This window comes from Fukomys damarensis, unplaced genomic scaffold (assembly GCF_012274545.1).
Source record: "Fukomys damarensis isolate Sample0158 unplaced genomic scaffold, DMR_v1.0_HiC HiC_scaffold_14, whole genome shotgun sequence".
NCBI lineage: Eukaryota > Metazoa > Chordata > Mammalia > Rodentia > Bathyergidae > Fukomys > Fukomys damarensis.
This window is the reverse complement of record NW_022900926.1, coordinates 5,905,100-5,925,428: the sequence shown is the minus strand read 5'-3', so window position 1 is coordinate 5,925,428 and position 20,329 is coordinate 5,905,100. Positions and strand designations below refer to the sequence as shown.

Genomic DNA, 20,329 nt, shown 5'->3' with positions numbered 1-20,329 from the left:
AGATTCTCTTTGATGGTTTGTTTATATGTTTTATAAGGTTTTGTTCTTCACTTTCTCACAAACGTATCAAGATAATATGTGCAAGGAACTGTTGACTATTTCACTTTTTAAAGGGAATGCCTGGATGTTAAACTGTCAGATGCATCAGAATTACCTGGAGGGATGGACGTGATTACTGGGCAGTCTTATGTACTGCTAAGGGTCTGCCAGAGCGCCTGAGGACTGGTATTTTAACAAGATCCCAAATGTGGCTGATTGTCTTGATCAGGGACTATATTCTGATGAACTGTGTTCTGGAACCTGCACTGCTAATCACTTTGTTAGATGCTGTTATATCTTTTAAAAAATGTAAAACATTTTGAGCAGATTCCTGTAAACATAAAATTTCAAGAGACATACATTATTTTTGTATTGCCTTTGGAGAGAAGCAGATTGCAGGTGTAACCAATTTTAAGTAACTGGTACATACCTGGAACTTTATTCCTATGTTAAATTCCATTTTACTTCACCAAGGAAACAGAACTTTAGCTGAATCCTCAAAAATGAATTATTTTACAAAGTAAATGCTCACCCTGAATTTACTGGTTTGTGTGTTGTTACTACTTTGAAACCTGCTGATTTCTTACATGGACATTCACCTATGAAGACACTGTTCTTTTTTTTTTTTAATTAAGTTTATTGGTACATTTTAGGTATACAATACAGTTAACTCATCATTGGGATCTTGTACCTTTGTAAGATGTATCTTGGTTCTTACTTTTTCCCCATTCCCCTGCTCTCCCTTCATGGCCCTCCACCCTTCCCTATTTACAAAGACTTCATTTCCATTTTTTCCTTGTCTCATATTTTTTCTTTTCCCTCCTTCCCTTTTTCCTACCCTTCCCACTTCCCCTATACCTTTAGACATTTTCTTCCTATTTCACATTATCAGTTATACCATTTGAACCTTATTTACTCTTTAAAACTACTACACCCTTGTGCTTGCCCTGGGGATAAATACCAGTGATTGATATTCTAAATAGGTATCAATCATGGGGGACCAAGGTCTTAGCTCAGCTTTTCCAGTAAATATCCCTGACCCCCACCCTTAATGAAACCTTATATGCTTGCTGCACTTTCAGTTTTTCACACCAGACAAGCTGTTTGGTATTTACTCAAGTGTGTCATATTTATTTAACTTATGAGTATGTCCTCAATGTGCATCCATTTAGCTATAAATGTCTGTAGTTTCTCATTTTTTGTGGCTGAATAGGACTTCGTTTTACAGAAAAACCATATTTTCTTTATCCAGTCTCCAGTTGATGGGCAATTGAGCTGTTTCCAAGCTTTCCTAGTACAAACTGTGCCACTATAAACATGGGTGTGCATATATTATGGTATGATTCTTTTAATTCTTTTGGTAAGATACACAGGTGAGGGATAGATGGGTCAAGTGGGATCTCTCATCCTAGTTTTTTTTTTTTGAGACAGGGTCTCACTATGACTGACCTGGAACTCACTATGTAGTCCAGGATGGTCTCAAACTCACAATAGTCCTCCTTCCTCAGCCTCCTGAGTGCTGCGATTATAGGCGTGTGCCACCATGCCCAGCCTCTAATCCTAGGTTTTTGAGGTATCTCCATATTGATTTCCACAGTGGTTGCACCAGTCTGCACTCCCACCAACAATGAAGGGTTCTTATCTCCCACATCACAGCCAACATTTTTTTATTGATTTCTTGATAGCAGCCATTCTTTCTGGGGTGAGGTAGAATCTCAGTGTTGTTTTCATCTGCATCAAATGACCCGTGATGTTGAACATTTTTTCATATATTTATTTGCTGCTTTTTACTTCTTTGTCTGAGAAATATCTGTTCATTACAGATGCCCATATATGAATTGTGTCATTATATTTGGGGTGTCTGATTTTTTTTTTTAGTTCTTTATATACTCTAGATAGACTTTGTCTGAAGAACAGCTGTTTAAATTTTTTCCCATGTTGTGGGTTGTTTCATAACTCTGTGGTTTCTTCTGACAGTGAAGAAGCTTTTTAATAAGATGAGATCCCAGTTGTTGATTGTTTGTGTTAGTTCCTGTGCTACTGAGGATTTGTTCAAAGTCTTTTCCTATGCCAATGTCTCCAAGAGTTCTACTGAACTTAACTTTCAGCAAGTTTAGTGTTTCTGTTTTAATATTTAGATCTTTAATCCACTTGGATTTTACTTCAGTGCATGGTGAAAGATATGTGTCTAGTTTTAATCTTTGACAAGTTGAGATCCAGTTTTTCAACACCATTTATAGAAGAGGCTATCTTTCCTCCACTGAGGATGGTTGGCTTCTTTGTCAAAGATGGGGTGGCTGAGTGTGTCCGGAGTTGTTTCTGCATTTTCTAATCTATTCCACTGATCCTCAGGTCTGTTTCTTTGCCAGTGCCATGCTGTTTTTATCACAGTGGCTTTGTAGTATAGTTTCAAGTTGAGGATTGTAATATCTCCTACCATGTCTCTGCTGCCTAGAATTGCTTTTGCTGTTCTAGAACTTGAAGAGCTTGTTCTTTAAAAAGCTTTGAGCATTAAGTTTTACTTTTACAGCATCCTCAAAATCCCATGCCAGCCAGTCTGCACCATGCAGGCACCACTGTTGATAGCCAGGCTCCAATGTTTCTGCAAAGTGATTTCTTTCCTGCTGCTGTGAATGAGGACAGCCGTTCCTTCGTCTCTGCTTCTGCAGCCAATGCTTGTGCTTGAGTGGTGGCTGAGGGCTGCTCTCTGTGTGCATGTGCATGTGTGTGAGTGTGTGCGAGTCTGGGGTGGCACCTTGGTCACCCACCCAGAAGGCTGGTTAGCACTTGTGATGGACTGCCCCACACTCCAGCATGTTCTGCAGGGAGGTCCTATCTCCCTCAGCTCCTGGGAGGTGTCTACTTAGCAGTTGCTTTACCAAGCTCCCTCTTCCAGGAAACTCAGAAAAGCAGCTTCTATTAGGGGGGGAGACAGTGACATGTGGGCTGCACAGGAAGGTCAGAGAGATTGAAATCTGGCCAAAAAGCTTATTTAGATAAACATAGAAAATTGGCAACACATGGGGGTGTAAAGAAGCCTCATTAAAAAGTCCCAATGGGCTCACATAGATTTATTTTGTCACCCACAGAAACAGAAGTTTCTGTTCTCCCAGGCGCTATTAAAAGGAGCAGGAATCTGTGATCCTCTTTTCTGCTAATGGGATATGACTGCAGCAGTGAATTAACACTTTCCACTTATGGCTCATTTTGTTTCAGTAAGTGACACCAGGTAATATTTCACCTGTCAAGCATTTACCTGTGTTTGTTCTGAGATGTGTTTGAGGAGGAAGGTGGGCGGGAGGAGATCAAGGCTCATCTTGATGCAAGAACAGTGTGTATCCTCTTCCCTGAGAGAGCTGGAAATTTGTCGTGACATCTGCTGGCTGCACCGTCAAAACTTCTCACCGCCCACGCGGCTGGAAGCCCGGCAGGCTGCTTCCTGGGGGCTACTCCCACAGCAACGCTGTGAAATGCCTGGGCAGGACCCCAGGGACACCAAAAGGCAATCTTCGGCCTGGCCTGCCTTGATGGGGTGGCCGAGAGGATTTCATTAATCTCACAAAATTTAAAATAAGCATTATTTTAGAATTCATAATTCTTCAATGAGACTGGTTCATTGGAAGATATCCATCTTACTGTTACTGATTTATATTGTTCTGAAATGTGGATCAAGAAGAAATATATTCAAGTCTATCAAATGTGGTTTCTATTTTATCAGAAATATTGGGAGTTGTTTCCCTCTAGACAGACACAACTTCAAGAGCTCTTTTGCCTACGAAGTCCTTAGTGGGCATCACTGCATCAACAGCTTACTTGTCCTGTGGACCTGAACCCTTACAGAGACCCTGATCCCCCTGCCAGCCCCGTGTCCATACTCTGACAGTCAGAAGTTCAGCTAATGAAATGTGTTTTAATATTTATGCCCATAGTCAAATACTGTGATCTTTTTATAGATCCAGCATGTTTTAATGGATTAATACCATGGCTGCTTTCTTGTATGGAGTGTCAGCAGCCTTTTCGGGCAGCCTTTCCAAGTTTTCTGTCTTGCGGCTGCAGGTTCTAGTCATTAAAATGTGGTATTTCTGCTCTCTAGCTGTTTAATGATTGCTGTGCCATGGTAATTTGCCCGTTAAATCTGCTCATCATTTCACACGAGGGTGTTACTAATAACTTTTCTTTCTAAATGAAAATCTTGATTAATATATGCATCCAAATGGAGCTTGGGGTCCATCTTAGAATCTTTTAAAATTGTTCACACTGTATTCTTTTCCAACCTTGCTTTTCTCTTCACTTTTTTTTTTTTTTTTTTTACATTTCTCTTGCCTTTCCTATGCTATTTTCTTTCCTGGGTTCTTATCTTTCACTATTTCCATTCCCACAGGTTCATCTGCTCACTGGGCCTCAAGATGTCAACTCTGATTTTAAATAACCTCTCCAGCCTTGACTTCTATTTCTGGTTTTCCATGTGTCCATAGGTGAGGGTGCTTGGGAGGACAGAATTACAGGAAATACAGAAGCTTTCCTCACATGGGAAGTAAACCAGTGGGATTCTAAATCCATCCAATTGTAGGTTCTCCACATGTTCATTTTTCCCATCCCACATGTCTCCTACTCACTTCCCCTCCCTATCTTTAGCATCAGAGGACATATACTATGCGGGATCTTTAGCAACGAGCGTGGCTCAATGATTATTAAAAATCACCCTCATTGAAAACTGATCACTCTGCAGCAAGAGTAAGTCAAAGGCTACAATGATGTTTACCTGAAAATGGCAATTAAATTATAACAACATGCATATCTCAACATGATGCATCCAATTCATTCCACAAACCTGGAGGATTTGAACTACATATAATCTATACTCAATCAAACTTTCAAGTAAAATTTTACCTCAAAGTGGAAGGCAGATGGTGTGATTTATCTGATGATGATATTCTTAGTGAGAGAGAGAGAAAGGATAGAAGAATGTTAAAACAAATTTTCCCTGTTTTATAATTAGACTTGAAAAATAATAAATGTATAAGTAGAGTTTGAGGCTGGGTTTGTTATTGTGATAGCTGAACTGTGTATGGTACTGGAGTTAATACAATGATTTGGGGAGAAGATAGAACTGAACAGGTAAGATTGATAGGTTGCAGTAGGATCAAATCCCAGCTCACTCTCAACCAGCAAGTCACTGGGGGTGTGTTTTTGCAGGTATATACTTGGGGAATGTGCAGTGGTTAGGGTTTTATTCATATACAGAGAATGAATATTTCCTCTGTCTGTATACTACTTCTTAACCAAGAGCATGAGTTAGGTCAAAGCTAGGAAATATGCAGGAATGCTCTGAACATTTAAAACAGTTCCCCAATTCGTGTATGTGATTCACTGGGCCTTCAGTTTGTGACTCAAAGTGAAAAATTATTATTTTATAATTCTAATAACCTCAGTATTTCTATCAGAGTCTAGAAACAAAACATCTAGAAACCAGAAAAGAAGAAAAATACAATTTTGATCCAATGAGGTATAACTGAAATGAAAAACAGTAATTGATTAACACATAATGAAAGACCAGACAAAACCACAAACAGTATATGTAAGAACACAAAAGTCTCTATCTTTGGTCATATAATTGAAGAACATTCAAATATATTTCCATTGGATCTTATAAGTACCACTATATTTTAAAATTATTTATTATATACATGATATGTTAACTGAAGTTGCACTATGCAGCGTGTTATTTGCTATTCACAATACCACTTTTCATCTTTATAATGATGAAGAAAGTAGTTCATTTTTATATCACTTTTCATCTTTAGAGCCATCTTTAAACATACTTTAAAACATTATACATCATGAATACGCTTAGAACTGTACAGTTATTTGTTCAAATGATGAGAGCCAAGTGGCAAAACTAGATTCTTTGAAAGCAGACCTAGTATATCTGGTTTGAAAACTACTTTTTAAAAAGATAATTTTATGCTCATTTTACTCTATGTAGCAAATAAAAAAAATATGCTCTGTTGTAGAACAATTCCCATAAAAACAATTATAGCAATGTATGTGAGGTTATTGGCTAACATAGTAAATGCAACATGTACAGAAAACTCTCCAGGTGAAATATAATTAAAATCATACATGAATGTAAAAAGAAAGAAAGGAAAGTTTCAAGTGCAAAGAACCAAATAGGCTATCAAAACCAAAGCAAGGAGATCTTTGGGGAAATGCAGATTAAAATGTACTATTGCTAGGAAGAACTGGAGTTTTTCCTAAGAGCATTTCCTGTGGGAACTGGTATGAAAAGCACAGATACAAGGAGGAGATTAGTGGAAGTGTGCTTCCTAAGAAACAGAAGAGATGGGAAGCGGCAATCTTGACCATAAGAAGGTACTGACCCTTGGAGCAGCAGGATAGAATGAGATACTAAGAAACAATATAAGGCACAAAGAATTAGAAATGATAAAATAATAAAATAGAGCAGTTTTGATGATGATATAGTGGAATAGACCAAAATAAAAAAAATCATGGAATGTGGAAAGTTTGGTTGTTCAGGGGATTTTGAAGCACTTTCAGATATCCTCTGTCAGTAAGGAAGAGGCTAATTATACTGATCAGCTACAGATGTGTCGATGTAGGGTAAGATACAATGCTAAGATGACAAGGTAAACATCCTATCTTCTGTTTATTAAATCTAATTCCTTATGAAAGTGGAAAAAGCTATGAGGTCAAAGAAAAATGAAGAAAGAAATGATATTATTTGCATATGTTACATCTAGCTTCATTTAAAATCTAAAATATTCTACATCCACCATTTTAGACTATAACAGAATTCATCAAGGTTGCTGTAAAATGATTACAACTTTCTATATTATAGTTTGGAAAAGCAATACATTTAAAAAATTAAGTCTGTAATATTAATATATTTTTTATTGCACCTTGAGATTTTTCTTAGGTACAGTATGAGCTGTCCTAGACTTTTACGGAGATAATCAGACAATAATTTATAGATAAAAATTTATTGAATTTATAGATAAAATGTATTGAATTATATTAAAGAAGACTTTAAATGGAGACAGATAGCATCTATAGATGAAAATAATATTATAATGATATACGTTCTTCTGTAAATAACATTGTAAAACATTCATCCCCAGTTGACCTATAAATTTAGTGCAGTGTTTTTCATGGAACTTGGCACATTTATTTAAAATTAACATACAGGAGTGAAGATCCATGAAGGGCCAAATGATTCTGAAGATGAATCAAAGAATGAAGATTTCTCATGTCAAAACTGAAGGCTTTGCCCTATTACAAAGGTATAGTAACTAAAGTAGTCATACATCCAGGATCAGCAGACAGATCCGACAAGCAGAAGGCAGAGTTTGGACACAGACCCAAACACAAAGGCTAATGTGGCCTATACAGAAATTGCATCATCAGTCAGTAGGCTGTTCTGTCACTAAACAATGTTTGAAAAATTGAAAGTCTTGTGAGAGAAAACTTGGTATTTTTCACACTCATACAGAAAAGGTAAGTGGACATGAATAAAAGATGTAAATGTAAGAAACAAAAATTTAAGTATCTGTCTCTGACCAAATTCAGAAGGGGATTTTTGAGATACCCTGATGTGTAAATACTCTTTATGAAAAGATAAAAAAAAAACACGATTTCATTGAAAGTATTTGATAAATTAGATCAAAACAAAATGAAATGTTTGGCATGAATGAAGACAATATAAAGCAGAAAGACAAAACAAAGTGGAAGGGTGAGTATCCACTACATTTTTAAAAACCAACACATAAACTGATGCAAAATGAGCTAATGGTGTGATTAGGATGTTCACACCTGAACTCTGCTTTCTGAAAAGCATATGCAAAGATTGTTATGCTTCCTAGTAATCAACAGAGGAAAATAAGGTGCGTAGGCCGCTCCTAGGTTTTGAAGAAATTTAAAAGCCCAGCCCTTCAGGTGCTTGAAGATCCTTGAAAAGCAGAGAATTCCACTGCATTTGTCTTAATTTTGATCATTTTATAATTGACCTGTGAGCATTTAGAGGTGTCAGCCAGCAAGACAGCCAGGTGTGCGGAAACAGGAAAGAGTGCAAGGAAAGAGATTTCAGGAGTGACAAAGTGGGTGTGTGAGGAGGTTGGCAAAGAAAAATGCCAGTGCTGGCCCACTGATCATGTAAATTTCCAACTAGGCCTGAAATGACGCTGGCATCAGACACAAAAGGAATCTTTTCTGAAAGGATCTGAGAAATGATCAGTGTTTGTAACAAGGTCGTCAAATCTTGGTGAACTCTTCCCAAGATCCCTGTACAGTGTACTGAAAATAAATGAGTGACAACCTATCTGCAGGAGGAGGAGGTCCTGTTATTTAAACCTCTTTAGCAGGATACAAGGTCAAGACACAAAAATCAATAGCCTTCTTGTACACAAACAACAGACTCACTGAGAGAGAAATTAGAGAAACAATTTCTTTCACAATAGCATCCCAAAAAATGAAGAATCTAGGAATTAACCTAACAAAAGAAGCAAAAGACCTCTACACTGAAAACTACAGCACTCTGAAAAAAGAGATCGAAGAGGGTATAAGAAAATGGAAAGATCTCCCCTGCTCCTGGGAAGGAAGAATCAACATAGTGAAAATGGACATACTACCAAAACTGTTATACAGATTCAATGCAATGCCAATTGAAATTCCAACACTGTGCCTCACAGAACTAGAAAGAAGAGCCCCAAAATTCATTTGGAACCCTAAGAGATCTAGAATAGCTAAAGCCATCCTAGGCAACAGACACATGACAGCGGGCATAACAATTCCCAATTTGAAACTAGACTACAAGGCCACCGTGATAAAAACAGCATGCTACTGGCAAACAAACAGACTGGAAGACACAAAAACAACTCCAGATGTACTCAGCTACCTCATCTTTGACAAAGGAGCTGACCATCCCCACAGGAGGAAAGATAGCCTCTTTAATAAATGGTGTTGGAAAAACTGGATCTCAACCTGCCAAAGATTAAAACTAGACCCTTATCTCTCACCAGGCACTAAATTAAAATCCAAGTGGATTAAAGATCTAAACATAAAAACAGAAACACTAAACTTGCTGGAAGATAAGTTAGGCAGAACTCTGGAAGACATTGGCATAGGAAAAGACTTTATGAACAAATCCTCAGTAGCACGGGAATTAGCAGGAGGAATCAACAAATGGGATCTCATCTTATTAAAAAGCTTCTTCACTGCAAAAGAGACCATCAACAGAACTAAGAGACAACCTACAATGTGAGAAAAAATTTTACCAGCTGCTCCTCAGACAAAGGATTATTATCTAGAATATATAAAGAACTCAAAACAATCAGCCCCCCAAATATAAAGACCCAACTCAAAAATAGGCATCTGAAATGAACAGATATTTCTTAGACAAAGAAGTAAAAGCAGCAAGTAAATATATGAAAAATGTTCCACATCACTGGTCATTCGAGAGATGCAGATGAAAACAACACTGAGATTCCACCTCACCCCACAAAGAATGGCTGCTATCAAGAAATCAATCAATAACACATGCTGGTGGGGTTGTGAGGAAGTAGAAACTTTTCTCCATTGTTGGTGGGAGTGCAGACTGGTACAACCATTGTGGAAATCCATATGGAGATATCTCAAAATACTAGGATTAGAGGTCCCATTTGAGCCAGCTGCCCTCAACTGGGTATCTTTCCAAAAGAATTAAAAGAATCATACCACAGTGAAATATGCGCACCTATGTTTATAGCAGCACAGTTTGTAATAGCTAAAATTTGGAAACGGCCCATTTGCCCCTCAGTTCGAAAATGGATAAAGAAGATGTGGTTTTTCTATAAAATGGAATATTACTCAGCCATAAAGAATGATAAAGTAGATTCATTCATAGGAAAATGGATACATTTTGAGGATATACTCCTAAGTGAAATAAATAAGTCACACACGTGTAAATATCGAGTAGTTTCTCTGGTGTGAAAAACTAAAATAGTACTCAAGATCCTAACAGGATAATTAGCAATGTGAAATAGGAAGAAAAGGGCTAAAGGTGTAGGGACAGTGGGAAGGGAAAGGGAAAAATGTGAGAAAATGTAAAAATGGAATTAAAGTGTTTGTCGGTGGGGAGGGGAGAAGGGGTTGAAGGGATGGCAGGGACAAGGGGAAAAAATGAGAACCAAGACCTGGCATGTAAAGGTACAAGATCCCAGTAATGAATGTAACTGTACTGTAAAGCTAGGATATACCAATACATTCAATAAAAAAACCTCTTTACTTGTGTGTCTTGCTTATTTAAAGACTTGTTCCTTAATTACAAAATGAACAAAAGTGAAATGAAATGCCCTCATTAGTAGGATGTGTACTGAAATACCATCATTGGACTGCATTTCTCTTGAAAGAGGACATAAAAGATCGGAATAGGGTTCGATTCTGCTGAGTTGGAGTCTGGACACACAGGATGGAAGGGGTTTGAAGCTGTTGGTACAGGAGGTAGGGTGTTGAAAAGTGGGCCAGAGAAGTGGGCAGTGACTGTCAATGTCAAGATCCTAGGGCCAATGGGATGATTCTGAGGACCACATATGTAGAACTTGTCCTGGGCTCCTATGGCATGAAGGAGACCAGTATCAGGTCTTCAGGATTTTTACTTTTCTCTTTTTTTCTGTTCTTCCCTCCGCTTTTCGCCCCTCACCTTTAAAATAAACTTTTGATGCCACTTTTGACCAGCCAAATTCTTTGTTCGAGAGAAAAATGACTACTTCTGTTTGGTGAGCCATTTTTAAAAGAACTACCTGACAACACTAAGATCTTCCCGCATCAGCCTCTGTTCCCAGAGTGAACTGTGGGGTCCACAGGAACAAAACCTTCAACCTGCTGGAGACTCCCGACTTCAGCCCAAGGGGTGAAATTTATACAAATAAAATATAAACATGCCATGGAGCAGACTCTCTAGCCAGAGTCAGTTGAAGTTATGAAATGGCCAACTATTTGCAATCAGATAATCAGTGTTGTTTCGCTCCAAAAAGACAGGGCCTTTCAAGATCAGCAAACTCTAAACCAGGGAGTTGGACAGTGCTTGCAGAGTTGCGTTTCTTTTCAGACAAGGCTGTCCTTTTAAAATTGCTGACTGTGCAGAGACAAGGCTTTCATAACCTCTAAGGCCAAAAGCACATCTCAACAATAGCTGATCAAACGAAGGCGTTTCACCAGGAGAAAATCAAGTTGGTAGACATGTAAAGAGGCAGGAGACAAAGCAACACCAGCCGCAGCTCACCTTTGCCCGATGCTTTCGCCTGTCCCGTGCTCTTCACCTGCATTTGGTCATTAAGCTTCGCATTACTTGCACGAGGTATGTCTCATTATTACTCTCCTTCTAAAACATGAGGATTTATTTAATGTACAGTTCCTTGAAAAGCAGTGGGTATCATAAAATGTTAATCATTGGTGACTATTACTGTTGTCGGGTGAGGCTTCTGGTTGTAAGAATAAAGGCAGTTCACCAAGGGAGTGGCTCAGAAAAGACCTGGAGAGGATTCGTCCCTGGCTGGAAGCAACACCCTCACTCCCAGCCCTGCCAACTTCAGTTCTATTCCCAGAATTCACTGTTCTGAGTTCTAAAGAATTTTTTGCATTCCAGAATTCCATATTGATTTGAAAATAGATGCCTGTAGAGTGGACAGCCTATGCTTTCAAATGTAACAGCAGGCTGAAAGCATCCTGTATTTAAAGCAAATATTTATTAGACACTGATCGGTTTGGTATTAAGACAGAAGACATTACCAGGATAAAGGAAATTGTGAAGTAAGGCAGTAACATCTAGAATTTCAAGACACAGTCAGAAGCAGGTGCCCCAGGAGGCCATGCCTGGTCTGCAGGAGGCCTGCATCTGGCATGACTTGCTGGGACTCAGTTCTCAGCTACAACCCAGAGAAATTACACAAAATGATCCCTGCCTCTTCTTAGATTCTTGACTCTTGAAAGCAATGCTTCCAGTGTGATTAACTAGAATAATTCCCTCCATACTATTATTAAGTTTTATATTTTGATTTGTCTTACATTTATATTTTAATGAGTAGAGTATAAAATGAACACAATTTTTTTTTTTTTTTTTTGGTACGGAGGATCGAACTCAGGTCTTTGTGCTTGCAAGGCAGGCGGGTGGAACAACTGAGCTGAATCCCTGGCCCTCAGTGTATTTTCTTAATACCACTGATTAAAATTAGATGTTGTAGTTTTAAGGGAAGGGGCTATGACTTTAGCTTTGCTTGAGTTATTTCTTAATGTGGAATTATTTTTATTGGTCAAACAGTTTATTCTACAGAAACTATTTCCTTCTGTGAAAGGGTTAAGTAAAAACAAGAAAAATAAATATTATAAATCTTAGCTGTTTTGTAATTCTCTTGTCTACTTGCATGGATGATTTTTCTATACACACATCCAGTATTTGAACTAATAAACATATTTTAATTTGTGTGTTCTTTCAGGGAGAGCCACTTGATAGCCAAGACTTTGGCTGTAGCCAGTAAACTTTGGAAGTAGCCAGTAAACTACATGGCTTCTAAAGACAGACGAAAAAATTTCATTCTGGAGTGAGCACGTTATAATGTGAGTGAGATGTGTTGAAACGCTCTCATTCAGCTTGGAATGGGTGAACGAGTAGTTTGCTAATTAATGCTAATAATTTGCAGAAAAAGTAGGTGGAAGGCCAGGCATGGTGTATGTCTGTGATTCTGGCACTCCAGGAAGCTGAGGAAGGAGGATCACAGGTGCAAGTCCAGCTTGCATAATTTAGTGACTTTACAAGACCCTGTATCAAAAGAAAAATAAATTCTAACAGGCTGGGGATATACCTCAGTGTGAAGGTTCTGGATTCAAAGCTTGGTACTGGTACCCCCAAAAGCAAGCAAGCAAGCAAACAAACAAACAAACAAAAGCCTACATGTAAATTCCATTCTCCACTTACATGTTGATTCTGTCTCTGACCATGGTCAAGCCTTCATTAGTTGATATAGCATTTGTTTACATCTCCTTCACAAATCAAAGGAAATAATACTAGGTTCTTAAATATTCTTTAAGGAAAAGCACATTCTATTATGAATATTATAGTGGATTTATCCTTTCTAAAAGTCTCATATTCAAATATCCATCTATAGTACTTTATAACATCATTACAGAGCAAACTTCAATATAGTAGAAGGAACAATTACTTATTATCACCTAATAGAAAATGAGGTCAATGAGAGAATAATAAGAAAATCTTGGTGGCTTGGGGAAATGAAGTAACAATGACATCACATTCACCTTCTTGGTTTGGGAGCTTTTACTGGTTTCTGCTATCTTTTAAATCACATGTAAACATCTTGTCTAAATTTCAGATTCTTTTATCAACTCACAGTCTTGAGTTTTCTAACTTTTGTGAAAATCCCAACTGGTCATTGCTTCTACTTTTTCCAAATAACCTGCCCGTTTCTTGCCACAAAGTAACATCAACAACAGCGACAACTAATACTTACTTAAGACCCCTTCTGTGAAAGAACGAAGACTTCCTTTCTCATCTTCACTATTTTATCATTACGTACAGACTCCAGTAAATGAATGGGAGTGATACCAACAAGAGAGTGGAAACAGAAGCCTCAGGGCCTCCTTCTTCTCATGAAGCCAACAGCCCCACAACAGTACGGGGAGCAATTCCCACTGTGAGAAATTCGGAAACCAGGTAGGGGACTCCTGTCTCACTCCAGGTGCTCCCAAAACCCACTTCATTGAAGGCAGTAGGGAAATGCATGACGACCCTTCACCACGGTCCCTCCGCACAGTGCAGCACAGTGTGCAGTGTGTGATGGCAGAGAGGGACTCCCAGCTCCTGGCTTCCTTGGAGAAAGGAAAGAGAGGACTACAGCCTGTGTCCAAAGTCAGATACTTGCAGGAATTCAGAGCCTGTGGACAGAGAAGAGGCAGCCGCAGAGGCGGAGTGAGGAGCCCCAGCCTCTCTAGCCATATGAGTAGCTCACGATGCTTGGGGAAGGCTGCTGTTTTTCTTCAAATGTGCGAATCCCAACAGAAAGGTACAGGTGTACAAAGAAAGAGGGAGCCCAGGCACAGAAAGCAAACAAAATAAACCCCTAAAAATTGATGCTAAAGAAATTGTGGGAAACGTAACATCTGGTTAGCAATTCAAAGTAACAGTCTTAAGGATGCTCACTCACCATTTCAGAAAAGCCATGTATGAATGAAATAGAACCCTGGCAAAGAGATAAAACATAGAAAAAAAGAATCAACAGTGTTAGGAATTCAAGGATAACAGAATTGAAAAATTTACTAAAAGGCTTTAAGAGCAAACTTGTTTAGGCAGAAAAGTCAATGAACTCAAAGACAAGACATTTGAAATTATTCAGTCAGAGGAGCAAAAGAAAAAGGGAGGAAAAGAAACAAAGAAAGCCCAGGAAATTATAAATGACTACTGAAAGCCCTGAGAATATTCGGTATAGTGTAGGCGCTCGTGAAAGATCAGTGTAACTGACTCTTCCTTTACAAATGTGAGGTTGCTCTGCTACAGGACTGCTTTCCCCAGTTGCAAGTAAAGATGTCTCTGCTCTAGAATTCTTCCAAAGTCTCAACCGCAAAGGGTTACGGGCACTGTCTGCAGCTGGGAAGTAGGAACGTGACCGGTTGGCAGTCGGAAGTAGACGTAGTTTAGCCAGATCCAGGCTGAGAGCTTGGGCCAGCAAAGTTTTGTTAAAAGCATACGGGAGAAGAGATGGTAGCAGTTCCCGCATTCAGCACACCTGTACACGGCTTTGGCGTAGATAGATTTTGTGCCTGATATTCCTGAAAAGACCGGCCCGTGATAATGAAGGTGAGGGTTAGGGGATCCCGCTCGCCAGATTTGATTTCCTCTGTTAGCCCGAGGCACACATTGCTACAGACTTCTGATTCCTTTGCAGCTTTTCTCTGAGTCTTAGAACAGTATCTATCAGACCTAGAAAAGGATGGCAGTGAGACACACTTTCCTTTTAAAAATGTGTTCATTTTCAAGGAAAACAGAAAGACACGGTCCGTGGTGATCCCGACATTAAAACTAACTTCGCCTCTCTGCACTAAAATGACCTCACTCGGCGACTCCGGATGCCTCCAGAGACATGTAGAAGGCAGTCAGACTTATCCTGGCTCCCTTAGAAGAACTCAAAATGAAATGGTGACTTTGGTTTCTGAGGCTATGATCAATAGCCATTAAGCAAATGAGGAGACTTTTACTTCTAGGGGAAAGAAAGCACTTAAAATACCTTGCATCAATCTCAAAATTCTAGGTACCCAGACAGTGCAGGTGCAGTGGGGTTTTTATCACGACACACCGCACAGATTTTGTGCCCAGGAAGTATCAGGTTAGCTCAAGAACAGATTGTCGATTAAAATAAGAGCTAAAAGTTCAGCTCTCAGAGTGTTTTGAACTTGTGCGGCACATTCAGGGAGGAGACATCCTGGAGAAGAACAGAAATAGATGAAAGCTATAGATGAGGAGGAAAATCCGCTGTGAGCCAAGCGTGTGTCTTCAGCCATGTCGCTGGCTTCATGTAAATGCCAGGCATCATCTTATATACAGCTTAGATGTAGCAGATGTTGGCATTTAAGTATAGGTTGCCACAAGAGAAAATTGCCCTTGAATGAAACAGGAAGTTTCAGGCAGAGAAAAATGATTTTCCCAGTTAACAGTTATAGCCTCAGTAACAGAACTGTTTTCAGCCAGAGGTTGTGGGGTTGAAAAGGAGGAGAGACATAATGATACCTCCATTCCAATCTAAAAAAGATAGAGAATCAGCTTTGGTTTAAACTGCAATGTGTGGGCTGTACAGATAGAACCTTCTCCTCCCTCTCTTGTCAGACCTCAAGGCTTCACTCTAAATGGGACAAATCACACCCTTCGTAGTTCTGCTCTGTTTGGTACAGCTGCTTGCTGCAGGTGGTGTCCTAAAAATATATTGCTTGTTTATTTTGCCATAGAGCCGTCTGCAAAGTGGTACCTAAAAGTGCAACTGCTCCCTTCTCTCCCTGCTGGCGGGTGATACGCACGGTAGAACACCAGGCCACTGCCAAACCTCGCCTGAGAAAGTCGGCACAGAGCCACGGGTAGCTCGTGCTGGAGGCGCGGCTCCTGATCAATTCCATTTGCTTTGGAGTAATGAAGCCAGTTTGACAAGTAGACTATCTGTCATCAGAACCCTGACGGGGGCCTCGGTGAAGCAGGGCCAAGCACCAGACTGCCTTTGTTGGGTGAATAACTGTGCTGCTTGAGAGATTAACATCTGTAAGCATGAGGGATATAAGAAGAAAAAAAAATCAATAATGCGTCACCGAAAGAAAACACAAGCAGAGACGAATCGCAGGGAAAGGTTCAAGGAGACACCCTCACACAGAGCACCCAGTGATTTTTTGGTTTATGTTCCAAAGATCTAATAGTTTTTCCAGTACCACTGGCTGAATACTCAGGATTAATATGGCTTTTCTCACAGAACTTTTGAGCACCACAGTTTATATTTGAAAGCGCTGCTTAAACTATGATTAAAACAAAGGCACATTGAGTTAAGATTATAACGCTGTTCTAGATTACTTCTTTGAATGGATCTTTAAAGGGCACCTCCCAAAGCTCACAATTTACATGACCTAGTTAGGACAGAGAGGAGAAGGACGACAGCAAATGGCTCCAGTAAATGTTTGGCAAGGATGTGTTTACCATAAAAATCTGACTTCAATGCGACTCTGATTAGTAGGTTTTATCATCCCAAGGGTAAATAAGTGAAATGAAAAGGTTTTCCAAAACTGCACCGAAATATACTGGCTCCCAGCATGCGAATCGCTGATGTGTATCTGAAGTCAGTGACGCGTGTGGCTACCAGGCAGGAGAGATGGTACCCCAAGAATGATGGCGGGGTCCCCACCCAACCCTCACTAGCGGGTGGGTGTTGTTCACCCCGGAGGCTAAGGAGAGGAGCACAGGGATGAAGGCTCTAGGAAAAGAGTGTTTGGCTCATGTTGGGGCAGCCGGGCAGGCAGAGGAGGCAGGGTGAGAGAGAGCAACCTGAAAAGAGAGAGCTGAGGCTGAGACAAGTGTGAGAAACAAAGAGCATGGGACGATCTGATTCCAAAGGAAAGTCATGAACTAATTTACGAAAGAGGAGGATTTGAATGGAAAGCAGAAAAAAGGGAGAAGAGAGATGAGAGAAGCCCATTTCCTGTTGGGCTTGTGATCCATGTTTACGGGCTGGGGTCAAGGCTCTACGGGGCGGACGCCAAGTGTGCCCTCAGGCAGAGCTCACGACTGCCCTCGGCAGTCCCTGGACAGCAGGCCTGGCCCTCACTGGCGCCCATCATGACTCTCCGCAGCGTCTAGCTCTGAGCAGGTGAAGAAATTTACTCGCAATGGGAAACATTAGATTGACTCTCCAGAACTTCAAATCACCATTTGACAACTGCAAACTTTTGCCCACTGAAACTTAGGAGCATCAAATTGCATCGCTGCTTGCGTTGTTAACTCAATCATTAATTTAACCGTCTGTCATTGACCTCTGTTCTAGGAGCAGTGAGTCTGGGGAGAGCTCTGTAGTCTGGATATGAAGTGCAGTATGTGATAAAATGAAACCAAGAAAGGAAATCATCTTTTTCCATGAATACAGAGTCATATCCACCCCATAGAAATGAGATGAACATTCTGCACAGACTTGATGCCACTGGGAAAGACCAAAGCTGAACACATGGGGGGGACCAGCAATTAGGTTTTGCTGGGGATCCCTGGCTGCCGTCATCCAGAACGAGGTGAAGTCCCTGATGCATTACAGGGAGCAGTTATAGTCCACCGCACTGCGTGCTGTCTTGGTGGAACCCTGTTAATGGTGCTGTCTGAGAGCCAGGACGCATGTGTCATGGAGACAAGTCCACACCACTACTCCACTGCTAGGCTGTAAGTCTTCAATTCCAGGGTAGCTGCTGCAGCAGCTTTGGAATTTTCAGAATATAAGTTTAAACCAAAGAAAACATGAGCGTTTCTATGTCATTTTAACTCAGAGCCCAGACTCCTAATCACAAGACAGTAAGGGAAAGGCCAAACATACTGTCTCACCTAGATTTGGTCAGGCTTTCATAATATTTTTAATTATTATCAGCTTCAACTGACAATGTGCTTCTCATCGTTTAGTTATGAACAATGTAGAGTCTTCTAAGTTTGTGAAATAAGTACACTGATGCAAAGGAACAACTCTGAGACCCTGACTTGAAACTTTTCTGTATCTCACAGCATAATTTCAGTTACAATTTGGTTCTTGTAGTAAAATGCGTACCGTGTGTTATGGCTTGTGTCTAGGTGTCTCCCCAAAGCCTCATGCAGTCATGGTGGGGTGCTTTGCAGAGGTGGCTGGATCTAGAGTGTGTGGTGTGGGGATCAAGGGTGTGTGGTTACTAAATCAGTCCACAGTTGTGGATAGGATTATGGATGTGAGTGCTATACCCACCCTAGGGCAGGTGGCCTGCATAAAATATAAGGGACAGCAAGGGAGCTAGTGTGTTTCTGCCTGTCTGCTTGCTCTGGACTGTTTCTCCTCTGTGATGCCCCTCTGCCAAGCCACCCTGACTTGAAGCCAGCCGACTATGAACTGAAAGCACTACAAACTGTGAGCTAAATAAATCTTTCCCCCTTTAACTTTGGGTGTTGAATATTGTGTTTCAGCAAGGAAAAAGAGTAACTAAGACACAATGGTAGGACTAAATCAACCCAGATGTGGCATTCAACTAATAGAGTGGCATGAAATTATAGGAGGTATGAGTTGTGAAACTTAGAAATTAAAAACAAAAAGAGAACATCCCCATAATTCTGTGATGGGAATGAATATTCTGAGATCAGTAAAGTGGTGGAAAAAGAGGGTGAGAATGTGAAGATGAATGACTTGGCGACTCTGGATCATGCAGGAGAAGCGATTTGTATCTGCAGAGTAGCTGAAAGGGGAGCTGTGGAAAATCACTTAGTGAGAGAGGAACAAGGCCTGCATTTCAGGATATAAGAAAAAATGAACTCAAATTGTCCTCGGAGCCTTAACGTTTCCCATTTCAATCCATGACTCGGAAACCACATGTGAAGTTAGCATTAACTAAAACAATCATGTAACAACTGCTTCTTAAATTTTAGTAAGATACTATTATGAATTAAGTTAGAAGTTCACACCAAATAAAAGGATGTGAGTGAAACTGTGACACTCACTCAGGGTCACAGATGGAGAGGAATTAAACATGTCAGTGGCAGCTGAGGAGAGTGTCGGAGAAGCGTACACAGAAGAGTCAGAAATAACGCAACCCCGATGAGGAGAGGAAAGTGGAAAGCGGTGAGGACCCCGCACTGGGCCTCGCTGAGGGAACAGTGTGTGGGTTGAGAATGGCAGAGGTTTAGATCTCAGTTATATGATGGGGGAAAGCACAAGGTGCAGCCAGAGCATAGCAGATGGCTCTGTTTCTCCTGTGTAAACACCAGTTAGCTTAAGTTTGTTGCCCATATTTTTATTCTTTTCTACTCAAGTAGAACACACTAAATAATAAATTATTGCTCATATTATAGCTGTCAGTGTAAATCATGTTTGTATCCTTCCTTTGAGAATGTTTTACTCTTATTTAAAAACACTAACACATCCTACTGTTATTATTCTTTCACTGTGATTAGAAGTTCCAGTGAAGAGGAAATTACCATCAAATATGTATTTATTAACAATTTTGTATCATAATAACTGATCATGACTGGAAAGACATACTAAAAAATGATACTGTGCATTACAAAGGAAGATAGTGATGTTTTATTCCAGGCCAGTGGCCTTTAAAGTTTTTTATAAAACATTATATCTTGGCCTATTTTACGTATACTTTACTTACTTCGGAACTAATTTATGATTTAATATAATTCATTTTTGAAATAAATTTATGATTATAAAATTAAATATAAGAAATGCAGTAGTACAAGATTCATTGCACAATGTTCTGCTGCAGTTTAAATTTCCGTTTTTTTTTTGGTACTGGGAATTGAACTCGGGTCCCCGTGCTTGCAAGGCAGGCGGCAGAACCACTGAGCTAAATCCCCAGCCTGATGGCTTCAGTTTAAATCTATAGCATTAAAGAAGACACAATTATTGGAGATTGTTGCAGCATATAATGTGGGCAGGCGGCAGAACCACTGAGCTAAATCCCCAGCCTGATGGCTTCAGTTTAAATCTATAGCATTAAAGAAGACACAATTATTGGAGATTGTTGCAGCATATAATGT

At 39.9% G+C, this 20,329-nt stretch overlaps 1 protein-coding gene and 1 long non-coding RNA gene across 2 annotated transcripts in view; one reads left to right on the top strand and one right to left on the bottom strand.

Annotated features, from left to right (window-relative positions):
- Positions 1 to 20,329, bottom strand: part of Nkain2 (sodium/potassium transporting ATPase interacting 2) — a 500,786-nt gene that overhangs the window by 138,571 nt on the left and 341,886 nt on the right. The window lies entirely within an intron of this gene.
- The window catches only part of LOC104863382, a 9,712-nt gene continuing 479 nt past the window's right edge, over positions 11,097 to 20,329 (top strand). Inside the window, exons 1-3 of the long non-coding RNA XR_780545.1 lie at positions 11,097 to 11,389; positions 12,525 to 12,645; positions 13,622 to 13,756. This is a non-coding gene — a long non-coding RNA (uncharacterized LOC104863382). The remainder of the gene's footprint in view (positions 11,390 to 12,524; positions 12,646 to 13,621; positions 13,757 to 20,329) is intronic.